The sequence below is a fragment of the Pleuronectes platessa genome, chromosome 8 (genome assembly GCF_947347685.1).
Source record: "Pleuronectes platessa chromosome 8, fPlePla1.1, whole genome shotgun sequence".
NCBI classification, from domain to species: domain Eukaryota; kingdom Metazoa; phylum Chordata; class Actinopteri; order Pleuronectiformes; family Pleuronectidae; genus Pleuronectes; species Pleuronectes platessa.
In genome coordinates this window covers 24065043-24079417 of record NC_070633.1, presented here as the reverse complement: position 1 = coordinate 24079417, position 14375 = coordinate 24065043, and the positions used below count along the sequence as shown (strand labels likewise).

Below are 14375 nucleotides of genomic sequence, written 5' to 3'. Positions count from 1 at the left end.
AAAGTTGTGCCGCGGAACGAGGCCAAGTTTCACACGCTGCTCGTGTTCACGATGTTGTCTTCTCACGCTCAGCTGGACCAGTTTACAGCTCGACTGATACGTGCTCTTTTCACAGATATCATCGAAAAAAAAACCTTTTTTATGGTCAATGAGTTGTTCCACCCGAAAAATTACAGTACAGTGCTGATATTGCTTCGACACTAAGCTATTGCTCTGAGCAAAGTAATAACGATGAAGCTCCTTAATGTGCAGGTGACAATAACCCTCTGTGTGTCGATATGTCTGCGTTACACGGAGGACCGCTGCCCAGGAGGCTTGATATATAGATCAAATTATCAAGGAGGAGATTAAATAAATCTGTTCTACTTTTATGGGCTCCTCTTTTTGTCAGCGAGACCATGGAGTGCAGTAATCCTCCGTCAGAGACAAAGCATCGGGGTTTATTCTGGGTTTATTCCTCAGAGGACGAGTGATCTGCATGGATCTATCGTTTTTTACCTCACTCTGTCAAGGTCGCTGAAACGACTGCGTGATTGAAGTTTGTAAATGGACCCATTGAAATATTATTGTCCAGTCGAGAGGGACCACAGGGACCAGCTTGAAGAGATACCCCCCCCCCCCCCCCCCCCCCCCCCCCCCCCCCGTCGTCCATGTGTAGACGTACTATCGAGGGAGGAGCAGAGGAGATATCGGATGGAAGGTGATTAAACATTTACATTAATACAATGTGACAAAATGCTGCTTCTCACACGGGGAACTGTTGGATTTCATTAATATTCTCTGCTTGCTAAGTCCTTGGCAAGGTCACTATAGATCTTCAGCTCAGACAAGCAAAGAGTCTCCTTGTGTGGCTCAGTGGAGAATCATATTTAATGATAAACTATTGATGTCTACCGGAAAAAAAAAAAAAATTACATTGCATCATCCCTTCATTTCCAATCCACTGATCCATTCATGTATTTCCAAATGATTGATCTCATTACGGTCAGGGGGAAATGACTGCAGATTTCATTTATATTTATAGACTGAAGTTCCAGCAGCAGAGGAATAAATCATGTCCTCTAATAAATTAAAAGTAACAATGCGAAAAAATGTAAGTACTACAAATTAACAGCAAAAGCCCCGCATTTGAAATCCTACTTATATTAAAATACAGAAAGTAAAAAGTACTTATTTTAAAGGAGAAGTTCAGAGGTGTGTGTGTGTTTGGTTTGATCAACAACTTTAAATCATCTGAGACATGACACGGAGCCACAACTAAACACAGAGGACACATGGAAACTACTGGTTTGACCTTCACAAATAATTTATTTTCATTAGGGCCCGAGCACCGAAATCGGTGGGAGGCCCTATTGAAATTGAAATGATTATTATTATTATTAGGGCCCGAGCACCGAAATCGGTGAGAGGACCTATTGAAATTGAAATGATTATTATTATTCTTATTATTAGGGCCCGAGCACCGAAATCGGTGAGAGGACCTATTGAAATTGAAAAGATTATTATTATTATTATTTTTCTTCGCTCAGTGAATTGGCTTTTTGAGGCTTTTTGAGGGCTTTAACGTGCTCAAAAAGTTTCTAAAGTGTACAGTAAATTAGAAATGTGCGCAAGTTTACGTATTCTGAAGTATTTGGGAACGGGTGTGTCAAAACCGCTCAATAGCGCCACCTACGGAAAAGCCCCTCATTTAGCATTCACCGATCATCAAAAAAACTAGACTATTTTGTGTATCATGACTAGATGCACAAAAAAGTCCATCAGTGCATTATGAATAACGCAACAGGAAGCCCGCCAGTTTGACTTTAGTGGCCATTTTGGTCATATTCGATATTTTTTCTTTAAAGTACTCCTCCTACAGCTTTCATCAAATCAACTTACAATTTAGACGATCGTCATCACAACAAAATGGAGATCTAAAGTTATTGAAGGATTAAGTTTTAGCAAAACCGTCTGACCGTGGTGTGGCCTCAAAGTTTGATTAAACGCCATCAAAACACAGGCTCCTGTATCTTGGACATATTTTGTCCAATTGAGTCCAAACTATACACATAAGACAAGAGTCGCGACCTGAAGACATCGGTACAGAAATCGTGACTTAAAATCACAGCGTCCCCTGGTGGCAACAGCAAATGTCTTGTTTTTGTATGTCTTACAGTTTGACTCACTTCTCGTAGGGCCTTCATCAAATCAACGTAAAAATTTGATGCATGTGTACAAAACAAGATGAAGATCTAAAGTTATCAAAATTTAAACTTTTCATCAATCTGTGTGACCGTGGTGAGGCTTATAAATTTGATAAACAAAATGAAAACACCATGTCTGTAGTTAATGGTCCAACACTGCTCTCTAGTGACTTAATATTGAATTACACCTGTAGTGCCAATATTAAGGCACCAGAGGTCAGTGTAACACCATGGTTTGATCAAGACACAAAATGTAACTATTGAAAAAGCCATTTCGTCCCCTCTTCCCCCAATTTAAATCTGTCTGGAGCCGCACAACATATTTGATAACACAGGTTATAAAGTTATATATATACATATATATATATATAGTTATACAATATATATAAAAACTATAGTTTGTTGCATTTATTAAATAACAGAACGACAATAAAGACAACTGTTGACATTTAACTGGTATTTTTACCTGCTACAAAATAGGAAAACACCATACTCTGACCATGGCGTGGAGTCAAAGTCTGATCACATGCCATCAAAACACGAGCGTCTGTATCTTGGACATATTTGGTCCAATCAACTCCAAACTAGACATGTAAGACAAGAGTCGCGATCTGATGACATCTACAAGGACACCATGACTTAAAATCCTAGCGCCACCTGCTGGCTACAGGAAGTGAAGCGTTTATTCTTGCTGCAGAGCTTAAAACGCACGCAAGGCAGAGACGTGCGCTTGGTCATCGATCGCTCTCTCTTCCCCGACCGCAACAGACTTGAAATTGCCTGTGCTCGGGCCCGTTAGTGCTACAACGTAGCCCTAGTTATTATTATTATTTTTCTTAGCTTAAATGAATTGGCTTTTTGAGGGCTTTAATGTGCTCAAAAAGTTGTAGGAGTTTGCAGTAAATTCGAAGGCGGCGAAAATTTACGTATTCTGGAGTATTTTGAAAAGGGCGTGGCAAAATGGCTCAAGAGCGCCACCTACGGAAAAGCCCCTCATTTAGCATTCACCGATCCTCAAAAAAAACAAAGACTATTGTGTATCATGACTAGATGCACAAAAAAGTCCATCAGTGCATTATGAATAACGCAACAGGAAGCCCGCCAGTTTGACTTTAGTGGCCATTTTGGTCATATTCGATATTTTTTGTTTTAAGTACTCCTCCTACAGCTTTCATCAAATCAACTTACAATTTAGACGATCGTCATCACAACAAAATGGAGATCTAAAGTTATTGAAGGATTAAGTTTTAGCAAAACCGTCTGACCGTGGTGTGGCCTCAAAGTTTGATTAAACGCCATCAAAACACGGGCTCCTGTATCTTGGACATATTTTGTCCAATCGAGTCCAAACTATACACATAAGACAAGAGTCGCGACCTGAAGACATCGGTACAGAAAACGTGACTTGAAATCACAGCGTCCCCTGGTGGCAACAGCAAATGTCTTGTTTTTCTATGTGTTACAGTTTGATTCACTACTCGTAGGGCCTTCATTACATCAACGTAAAAATTTGATGCATGTGTTCAAAACAAGATGAAGATCTAAAGTTAACGAAATTGCAACTTTTCATAATACTGTGTGACCGTGGTGTGGCTTCCAGTTTGAGGAATGAAAACATCTATATCTGGCAGATGTGCTGCAATATTTAGTCACTAGATGGCAGTGTCAGACCATGGATTGTGTTATCTATGCATTAACAGACTGTGTTTACAGGGTGGCCAACTTTAGAGGAGAATTAAACCTTTTACAGCATTGCTCAAACTTTGGTTTTAGTCTCAATCGCTAAGTTCTTCCTTCATGACAACTCTGAGGGGGGTGTATTTTATTTTAACTCCCTCGTTTAAGCGATATAGATGTTTGAAATTCACGTGACGTCACAGTGTAAGCTGTGCTGTGTGTTGTGAGTTCGGCTTCAACCAGCTACAAGTGAACGCCTCATGAAATGGCTTACACCCACATACCCGGTAAATTACACACTTTGATGTTCCTTTGATTCAAAGGGTGCCTTTGAATCAGCCGTGATAGCTAAGGGACGCTAATCTGGGAGCTACATACCAGCTCAGTGTATATCAACGGGTTCGATGCGAATGCCAGCTGTTACCGAAACAACCGCCATGAACCCAGGTCCACCAAGCAGAGATAAGCGTTCGTTTATAAGGATGAATCTGAGACAGGAGACTGTGTGTCGGCTTGTTTTTCGCTAGCGCCGGAGGCTAACTAGCTCGCTAACAAGCAAGCTAACAATATCTTCGCATGGGTGCAGTAACTGTCCTTCGATTCGGTTGGGGTTATTACCGACAAACACCGACATGAAACGACATGAGCGGGTCCACCCAGCAGATATAAGCGTTACTTTATGCGGATGACTCTGAGACAGGAGACTGTGTGTCGGCTTGTAAGTTAGTTTCGCTAGCGGGCTAGCGATGCTAACTAGCAGCTGTTCAAAGGAGCATTACGTGTCCTAAAGCTCTTTCTTCAGAGTAGTGTTGTAACGTGTTACAGTGAAAAGTAACCGTGTCTCCCACCTTCAGTATTTAAATCGTTAATCTCAGACAGACTTCACTGAATTCTTTTGTTAAATATGAGTAAATCATAGCCTTGTAACTTTACTAGAACAGACAGTGTCATACAGAATTGTAGGCTAATATGCACTACCTATTTCCTAAGCTGAAATGATTATGATCTGATTAACTTTGAATTAATATTTTATTATTACCATGTAAAAGTCTGTTAAGCAGATAACATGGCACATGTATGACTTAACATATCTGTGTATTTGTGTTCAATGTTCCTCTAGGATGTCCAGCGTGAGACACAACTTGAATCCAACCAGACTGAACACTGACTCCAGGTACAGACCTGTTTTCATTACTTACAAAGTATTGCACATAATACATAATGTGTTAAATTATAATGCAATACTTTTAATGTGAAATAGCTCCATACTAAACATTCATTGTCATGGTAGTGCACGTTTTAATCCAAAAGCATATTCAAATACATAGTTGAATATCCACCGAAAATAAGAATACACACTTTGTTCATATGTAACTCTAATAAATACTGTATAAGTTATATTTTGCTCCGGAATTGAACTGTGTTAAAGCGGTTCACATGGAAAATATATGTTCAATTATGTGAAGGGTGATTTTCATTACTATTATACTAATGGAGATTTAGCACTTGCTACACATTGTAAGAGCAGCTGTGCAAAGGAGCACTACGTATCCTAAGGCTCTTTATTCAGAGTCACAGTGTTGATGTCCTGTCACGTGTTACAGTGAAAAATAACCGTGTCTACTAGTGTTTACATCGTTAATCTCAGGCAGACTTCCCTGAATTATTTTGTTAAATATAAATACATTATAGCCTTGTAACTTTACTAGAACAGACAGTGTTCATAGAGAATTTGAAAATGATGTACACTACCTATTTCCTAAGATGAAATGATTATGATCTGATTATTTTTATGTTTCCTCTCATTTTATTAGGGACGGACGAGCCTGAAGGACACAGCTGTGATGACCAATTGACCATGTTTTGTCTCTTATGGCAAAGCAGAAATATTAAACACTGGGTTCTTATCTAAAGTGTATCAAATCAGAAAGCAAAAGATACACATTGTTGTTATAAGTTTTTATTATTTTAACCAACCATAATGAAGATAGAAATTAATTCTTATCCATGCCACTTAGCAATGACTGCCACCACCAAACAGTTGCAGGCCATCTTTATTTAAGGGAGGAATTTAGAAGTGTTGTGTAGCTTCTGATGATGATGCAGTCGTCCACGTGTTGACCACCATGTTGCTGCTGACGACGTCAGGTGCTGCAGTTCCTCATCTATGAAGAGAAGAAACGCACTGTTAAAGAATGTTTTGAGTTGTGTATGAAGCACAACAGATTTCAGATAGAACCGTTGTACTGTGGTCTGGGTTTGTATCCTAATGGTTAAATGCACATATTTTAAGTCGCTTTTGATAAAAGTACTGAAAGAAATACAACATTGTAAAAATAGATAAAATGTCTTTCTACCTCATCTGTAATATTCAAGGTGATAATCTCCCACAGAGCTATTGATAACAGTCCACAACAAGTCTCTCCACTTCCCTCAGTGTGAAAACATAATTATATAATTAATTTGAGAACTGTTTACAACACTGATGTGTGGAGATTCAAATCATATCTAAACTGTCTAATTCACTGTAAAACTCCATGACATTCGCAGGCCATCTGTAGTTAAGGGAGCAACGTATGGAGTGATGTGTAGAGGGCAGAAACTTGGACTATGGGCAGAGAAGGTCTCTGGTTCGTCTCCGGTTCGACTCCACGGAGAGACAACAAAAGACAAACCTGGATTGATCTGTCCAAAAATCCAAGAGTCTCCCTACCCTCTCTAGTGCCCCTGAGCAAGGCACCTCACTCCCCCAACATCTGCTCCGTGAGCGCCGTACATGGTCGCTCACTGCTCTGTGTGTCCTGCACCAGATGGGTAAAAAGCAGAGATTAAATTTCCCTACCTGCATGAGTGTGCCTTTGCATGTCTGTGCATTTGTTTGGGACGAATAAATGGATCTTAATCTTAATCTTTTAATCTTAATCAGTTGTCTTCCAGTTGACCAGCATGAAGCTGCAAATCTCCACCATGTTGCTGCTGAGGACATCAGGAGCTGCATTAATGAGGAGCAGAAGCGCACTGTTATGAATGTTTTGTGTTGTGTATGAAGCACCACATATTTCAGATAGAACCGATGTACTGGGGTCTGGGTTTGTATACTAATGGTTAAATGCACATACTTTAAATCGCTTTTGATAAAACGTGAGAAAGAAATACAACATTGTACACAGATAAAATGTCTTTCTACCTCATCTGTAATATTCAAGGTGATGATCTCCCACAGAGCTGTTGATAACAGTCCACATCAAGTTTCTCCACTTCCCTCAGTGTGAAAACATAATTATATAATTAACTGGAGAAGTGTTTACAACACTGATGTGTGGACATTATAATCTTATCTATACTGTCTAATTGACTCTACAACTCCATGACAGACTAAATTAACGATGTGAAAATAGTAATGGTGGATATATCAGCCTGTATCAGAATAATGTTGAAACATAGTTATTATCACATGCAACTTACACATGTAGCTGTTGATATTAACTTATTAAAATAAAACAAAGTCACAGCCAAACATACGACTCTGCAGTTAACTTGCTTCAATGTGTTCATTAGACGTGTTAAATAAACTAACTTTTATAACAATTTTATATTAAAAAAGCCTTGAGGCATGTAAGTATATGGTGCTAGTTAAAGCAATAGGTTTGGTTGTATGGTTTCAAGGTTACTTACCTCTAGTTCATAGAGCCTCCTGCTGGCTACAGGAAGTGAAGCAATAATCCTTGCCGCAGTGCACAAACGCATGCAACGCAGAGACGAGCGCTTGGTCATTGAACGTTCTCTCTTTACCGACCGCAACAGAATAGAAATTGCCTGTGCTCGGGCCCGTTAGTGCTACAACGTAGCCCTAGTTTATATTTGTTTTTGCAATAATTACCTATATATTAAATGCAAGATCTTACTGTGAATACCATGGAGTCTATACATGACATCTCCATTGTCCCCCAAAATAAAGCCAAATAGTTGTTTGGCCAAAGGATTATGGCGATTTTATCTCTTTCCTTTAACAAATCATCTCCTTCCTTCTCCTTTGCTGCCTAAATGTTCTAATCTCCTCATAATCTTAATCTACCTGGCTGTATTCTGAATAATCCACGTGTCTGTGGTTGTGCACGTGAGCCTGACCCGATCCGTCTCTTTAATTGAGGTCTTATTCCCATCATGTCCACTTTGATTCAGCGTTTGGAAGCCGTAGACGATCTCTTCATTCATTGTGGGTGCAATATGTCCCACTTCTGTTCCATGTTAAATTTATAACCTCCCTCTCCTCCTCCCTTTCTTCATCGGCCCTCGCCGACACGTCTAACTTGTCTTTTTATCTCGATTCTTTGCACAGGCATTGTGTCCTCTGGCAGTCTAAGTAGCTCATTGTTGTGGGGAGAATGTTCCCTCGTGGGAGACACAGCCGGTGAAGAGTGGATTGTCTCAGTGAGATGCATTTTTACTTTGTCTGTCAGTTGTGATGAGGGATAAGAAACACTGTGTTCCTTTTGAGACGCCGCGAATCAAAGACGGGGAGTTGTGAAACGCCTCGTACAAACCATTTCTTTACATATAGTTGTTAAGGGGGGAGAGTTAGGGAAAGATAAAGTTATATCAATTCCCGAGATGATATAAGACCTTGAGGAATGTAAACCCGTCCATCCAGAGTAATATACGCTCCCCGCTGTTTGTCATAGTCACCGAACACTAAATGTGAAATATGGCCGTCCCTCCGACATGTGTATTGGGATTTGAGTTGTTGACATGATGCAGCACTAATGTCACAAAGAAAAATTAGTGTTATTTAATCGACCTCGGCAGAAAGCAGCAATCTGTGTGTGACCTTGACGCTGCAGTTTAATACGTGAAGAGCTTCACGTATCAATTTACAGTGCGCTGCTTTTCTTTTGTACATGCACCAGTGGAGGCGGAGCAGCCGACATATGAAGTACAGAGGTTGTTCATTTCATGGTCACATCATCGGGATGGATGGTGGAGACGGGGGATGGGGGGGGTGTACATTTAGTTCAAAGTTAGAAAACTGTGGGGAAAGCCCATCCTACAGCTTTCTCACTAATCTTCCATTCATCCAGTTAATAATCAATCAGACTCATATCAGCTAAATAATAGTTTTCATACACTGAATAATTTTCTATCTATAAACCGATTGGTTGATTATTTCAACACTAATTAAAGTTATTTAATCATTAAATCGAGGTTTACAAACCTATAACAAGTTTTTAATTGTTTGTCAAATGTAAACATTATTAACAAAAGGAAGTCAGATATTATATGAATGTGACTTGAGTGTAGAACTGGGGATAAGAAGTATTTCATTTTTCTACATTGTTTGTTTTTTCAGCTTTAACATTTGCAGCATTTTCTCATATTTGGGTTTGGATCCACTTCCTCCTTTTGTACAAAATTGAAGGCAGACTATCTCAAACTCCTTCTTGCACATTCAACGCAATTGGGATCAGCACAGTCGTGGTTGTGGAGCTGTGGTATCGTGGTCATTAAAAGCTCTCACTTCCTCTGTGCTGCCTTATAGGAGGTGAGCAAATTACATCACAGAAGACACAGTACGAGGTAAAATGGAAACACATATAGACTAAATTATGATCCCTCAAAATGCACCATTACTTCAGTCCATTTTTCTCATTTGATCTGTTTTAGGTTCCAGCTGTGAAGTTACTAATGGAAGCGCTCTGGAACAAAAGTCACACAGATTTATTGGATATTTGTTTACCTGATACTTTTATTATCCTGACGTCCTGTGGAGAGAGTCAGCACAAGACTCATTAAAGGGATAGTTCACCCAAAAATGGAAATGTCCTCATTATCTATTCACCACTATGCCGATGGAAGGGTGGGTGAATTTTTCATTTTTGGGTGAACTGTCCCTGTAAACTTCCTGCAAAGAAAAAAATCCAACAGAGTTTGTTGTTGTTTATCTGCTCCTCTGGATGCTACACACAGTTCACAGTCCCTTGTTTGTTCCAGTGCTGCAGTTTTTCAAAGGAGCTTTCAAGGGGCCGCTCGCAGTTAAAGGAACCCGGGAAGAAAAGAGGTCACAGAGTAGCTGAGCTCGCCCGCTGCAGAGCCACGAGAGCCCACCAGCAACTCCCACTCTGTCTGTGATCTCTCCCCAATCGCTGTACCCCGCAGCAATCCCCCCCCCCCCAGCAGCTGGCGAGGGCTGTGTGACCCCCGAGGGCTGGTCAGCCTCATGAGGTGGAGACTCCAACACAAAGGGGCCTTAATGATGGTCACAGCGAGAGGAGAAGACGAAGAAGAGGAGCGGCTCTGTGTGGTACGAGGGACCACTCACCACACTCACCGGCTCCTCGAGACAGACTTTCCACCGCGGAGCTGAAATACCATCTTCGGGGGAGAAGAAATCAATAAAATACACTCAGGCTGAGATCTGTGTATGTGACCTGCTTTGAGCCACTGTTGTGTTCTAAAATAGTGGAACAGTTTATCTCGACGTGCTTTTCTAACTTTTGTGTTGTCTCGGGAATTTGTGTGAGTACATTTCTCCAAAGAACAAAGCAGACGGTTTATTGACGGGTCCAAAGTCTGCTGCCAAGTATAAAACAGCAGATGACAAAGCAAACGTACACTTTCAAACTGTCACTCTCACAAGGCGTTCGGTGCATTTTTGAAGTGAGCTCAAAGGATTATTATTTTACCTGTGAAAATCCTTTGAAGCCTCCTCTTGTTAGAATATTTCTGTCCGTCCTTAACATTTTTGGTAATGAAGTTAAAAAAAAGCTCCAATCTCTCACACACTTATGAAAATAACGAGGTTCTGCTTCCTTGAGATTTTTCAAGGAAGTCCTGCTCAAACCCCTGCACCCTGAGATCCCACCAGGACACGTTCTCCACAGAAACTGGATGAATTAGCAATAAACAATAAAAAAGCATCACCTCCAGCTCACTAATGATTACCCTCGATCCTCCTCGCCTTCCTCCACATCGTCCATCGGGGAGAGGGAGAGTGATGTGGGGGGTGCCTGAAGTTTTCTGTTTACCCTTATTGCTTTTCCTGCCGAAGACAATATTATTATCTCCAGCTGCAGGCCTCAGAGCACACAACTTGTAAATAATAAACCAAGCCGGACAGAAGCTGTGAGGCCACTGCTAATCCTGGTATTATTCCACTTTTATTGTTGCTATTTGCTCATTATTTCTCATCTCCTCTGGCTGAAGGCAGCCAGTTAAATTATTTTCACCCTATTGTTTTCTTCTACCACAAAGGCCAAATTAGCATTGCGGACAGGAAACATTTAGAAATGCCTTTATTCCTGTTAAGCCCTCCTTTCCTCACTCTTGACCCCTTTAGCGCCCGCGGGGCATCGCACACTGTCACTGTGGGTGTTAGTCAACGCTGTAACTAATGCTGTGTCTAAACATAATTATGAATAATGTTTTTTATTGAGTTTTAATTCACAACATCCTACCATTTAGGGGAGAATCAGGAAACCGTAGGTAGCAATCTCCTGATCCGAGCCACAACCCTGTCAGATTCCCTCGTGGAAGTTTGTCGAATGAGAACGAGCTAAACCAGATTGATGTTTCACTCAAAATCCAATTTGAGTAGTTATAATCAGACGTCTCATGGTGGCGTTCGAGCCCCCAGAGAGAGCCGGCGTTCTGCTTTTGCTGAGAACGGCAGCGTTTCACCCGGGTTTGACTCTGTAACATTCTTCTTATGGGAGGAATGACTCTGACAAAGCCTCGGAGCTAAACTAGTTGTTCGCTTCAATGTGCTCATTGTTGCTCAGAAGACACCTAAGGATATGCAGCTAATGAAATGGCTGTGAAGGCTCCAACTTTATGGAACATTACTTTCAGAGCGGTATGAATAATTATTTTCACTCATACCACACCTGATAAAGCACACAAGAAAAATGAAACTCTAATTCTGCTAAACCAACTCAAAAGAAAACTGTTTAAGCTTTTCAGCTACTTTCAAAGGAAACTCCAGCGAATTCACTTATTAAAGCATTCGTCAAAAAAAGTTGTGCAAGGCCTTTTTGTGGCTGCAGAGGGAGCTGCACGAAATCTGATAAATGTCCCAAAGTGATGCCACTTGAGTCTGTATCGGTTTAAATTAAAGTACAACAAGTATAAAAATACAATACATCTAGGGGTGTGGAGTGAGAAAAGGGTTCTGAGGTATCTGTGGCTCGCGCCTCATCTCGGCTGAGGGCGTTTTAAAGCTCCGGATATGCTCCTGAAATTATCCAGAGGTGCTGTAAGTGAAACGGAGAATATCCAAGTGGTTGTTCCGCTCAACATCCCAGGTTTTTCCTGCCGGGCCCCTGGTAAAAACCTCTGAGAATCTCAGAGTCGGACGTTTCCAACATGCGGTGGACGCAAGACTGGAAGAATACAAAATCCTCAGGATGGAATAAAGGTATCATACACAAAGTTATCGACTTGGAAAGGCTAAAGAGATCTGACAGCCTTTGGCGATAAGGTCTGATGCCTGTGTGGATTTGCTGTAAACAGAAACATGGAATTCCCACAATGGAATTCATAGGTTGTATCCTGAATGCTCTAAGCAGACGCTGTCCCTCGCCTGAACGCTGCAGAGATTCCAACAGAGCTGTTGTGAACGCATCTTATCAGAGAATCTCCCGCTGTGTTGATCATATGTGCAAGGTAAAGTCTGGATAATAGACTTCATGGACAATCTTCAGAGGTCATGTCTGGAAACATCTCAAGGTCACACGCTCCGAGTATAATACACCCCCGTCTCCAGCTGGACTGTCAGCAGTTGATGTCGTGTTTTTCCTGAAGGAGGCAAAAATATAAAAATATTCAACGCCGTCGATTCTGATTTAGATTCCATGCTTTCATCGACTGAACGTTAATCACAAGATACATTTGTCTCTGTCGGTGTTTGACTCATTTTAAAATGAGCTAAACCGAGGGAGAGAGTGAGAAACTGATGTCGTGATGGGTGAAAAGCTGTAATGACGGCCGTCATTAGTCAGCACTTCATTCAATTAGGAGGGGAAAAACTAAAGAGCAGAAAATCTCAGTTTTAATGGTGATGTGTTTTCCCTCAGGACAAACAGGGGGGAGAGAGTTTTTTCCAGAAAACGGAGTGCACTCTTTTACTGGCTGAAAATTAGCAGGTAGGTTTATACCCTTTTCAGCCTCTAATAACACTTCTCAGTGGGCCCAGTATTTTATAAACCAGTACAGTGTGAGGCCGTCCTGGATTAAGATGACCTAACTGCACAGATCCGGAGTGAACATTGATTTCCAAGAGCTCGCATATCATCATGTAGCCATCCTACACCAGTGATGTCACAGTGATCACCGGGATGGAGCCACAGTGTCGAGGTCCATCTTTGATGTGTACTTTGACTTTTTTAGTTTGGTCGATGTCCCATTCGTTAACAAGGAGGAGGCCAGGTTTACGAATTACATGGCAGTCAGCCACCAGGGGGCAATCAAGCAATAAGGGTTTTCTTTTAGGGGGCTCTCGTGTCATTCATCTTTATAAACAGTTTATGAATTCTTAGTAAGATTTTACATTTAATATATACATTGTTTTACATTTGTTATATTGTTGTCATTATAAATATATATTCCTTATATTGTTTATAAACATTGTTGGACCAGTGGTCTCTGAGTTTCCGTCCTGATGTTCTGTGACGCTTTGTTTGGATTTTTATTTCCTGTTTCACTGAAGTTTCTCACCTTGCGTGTCTCTTTGTTCTTTTACTTCTTGTCTCTGTTTATTCTCCCACTCCTGTGATTGTCTAACCCCCCCGCCCTGATGTGTTTTACCTGTGTCCAATTATCACTGCCTCCCTGGTGTATCTCTTCTCAGTGCTCCCAGTCCCTCTGTGTCAGTTTCCTCGTGTTTTCAGAACCGGGCCTTTATTCCTCTGAGTATCTCAGTCGTTCTTTTTGCAGATGCCTGTTTGTCTGACCCGTCACAGCTTTCATGTAATCCAGTTTATCTTTATTAAAGTATCGTCTCTGCATCGTGCTGCGTCGTGTGCATGGGTCTGCATCTTGCAGCCTGCAGCAGCTTGTATGTAAAAACAGGAAATATGGTTGAATAATTGTTCACAATGAGCTCTGCTGTCAGGTATCAGATTTAAATAAAGTAGCTCGGCTGTTTGGCTGCTGAATAGGTATCGCCGCTGGTTTTTATTTTTCATATTCATTAAAAATTCAAAAGGTGCATTCATGCCAGAAATCGGGGAGAAGAGGCCTCATTGTAACGTAATTTCTTATTCACTCCTTTCTTCTCTTAGAGGAGGGTAAGGAACAGTAGGGAATATTGTGAAAATCTTGACTTTACTCAAACTGTCAAATTTACTCAAGACTGAATCTCGTTCGACGCTGCTAATTGAGAGGCAGCATGTCACTTCACAACCACTTAACATAGAATTTCAAGCGCAATTTCACATCGGCTCAGTAAATGACGTTGGAGACTTGTCGTCAGCTGCAGAATAAAATGCAAATGAAAAATGAAAAATGAAAAAAAATTGC

At 40.9% G+C, this 14375-nt stretch overlaps 1 long non-coding RNA gene across 1 annotated transcript; it reads left to right on the top strand.

Annotated features, from left to right (window-relative positions):
- Window positions 1-4834: 4834 nt before the first annotated feature.
- Window positions 4835-7003, top strand: LOC128446097 (uncharacterized). Its single transcript, XR_008339547.1, has 2 exons — window positions 4835-5037; window positions 5678-7003. It is a non-coding gene; the product is annotated as an uncharacterized LOC128446097 (long non-coding RNA).
- Window positions 7004-14375: the final 7372 nt, after the last annotated feature.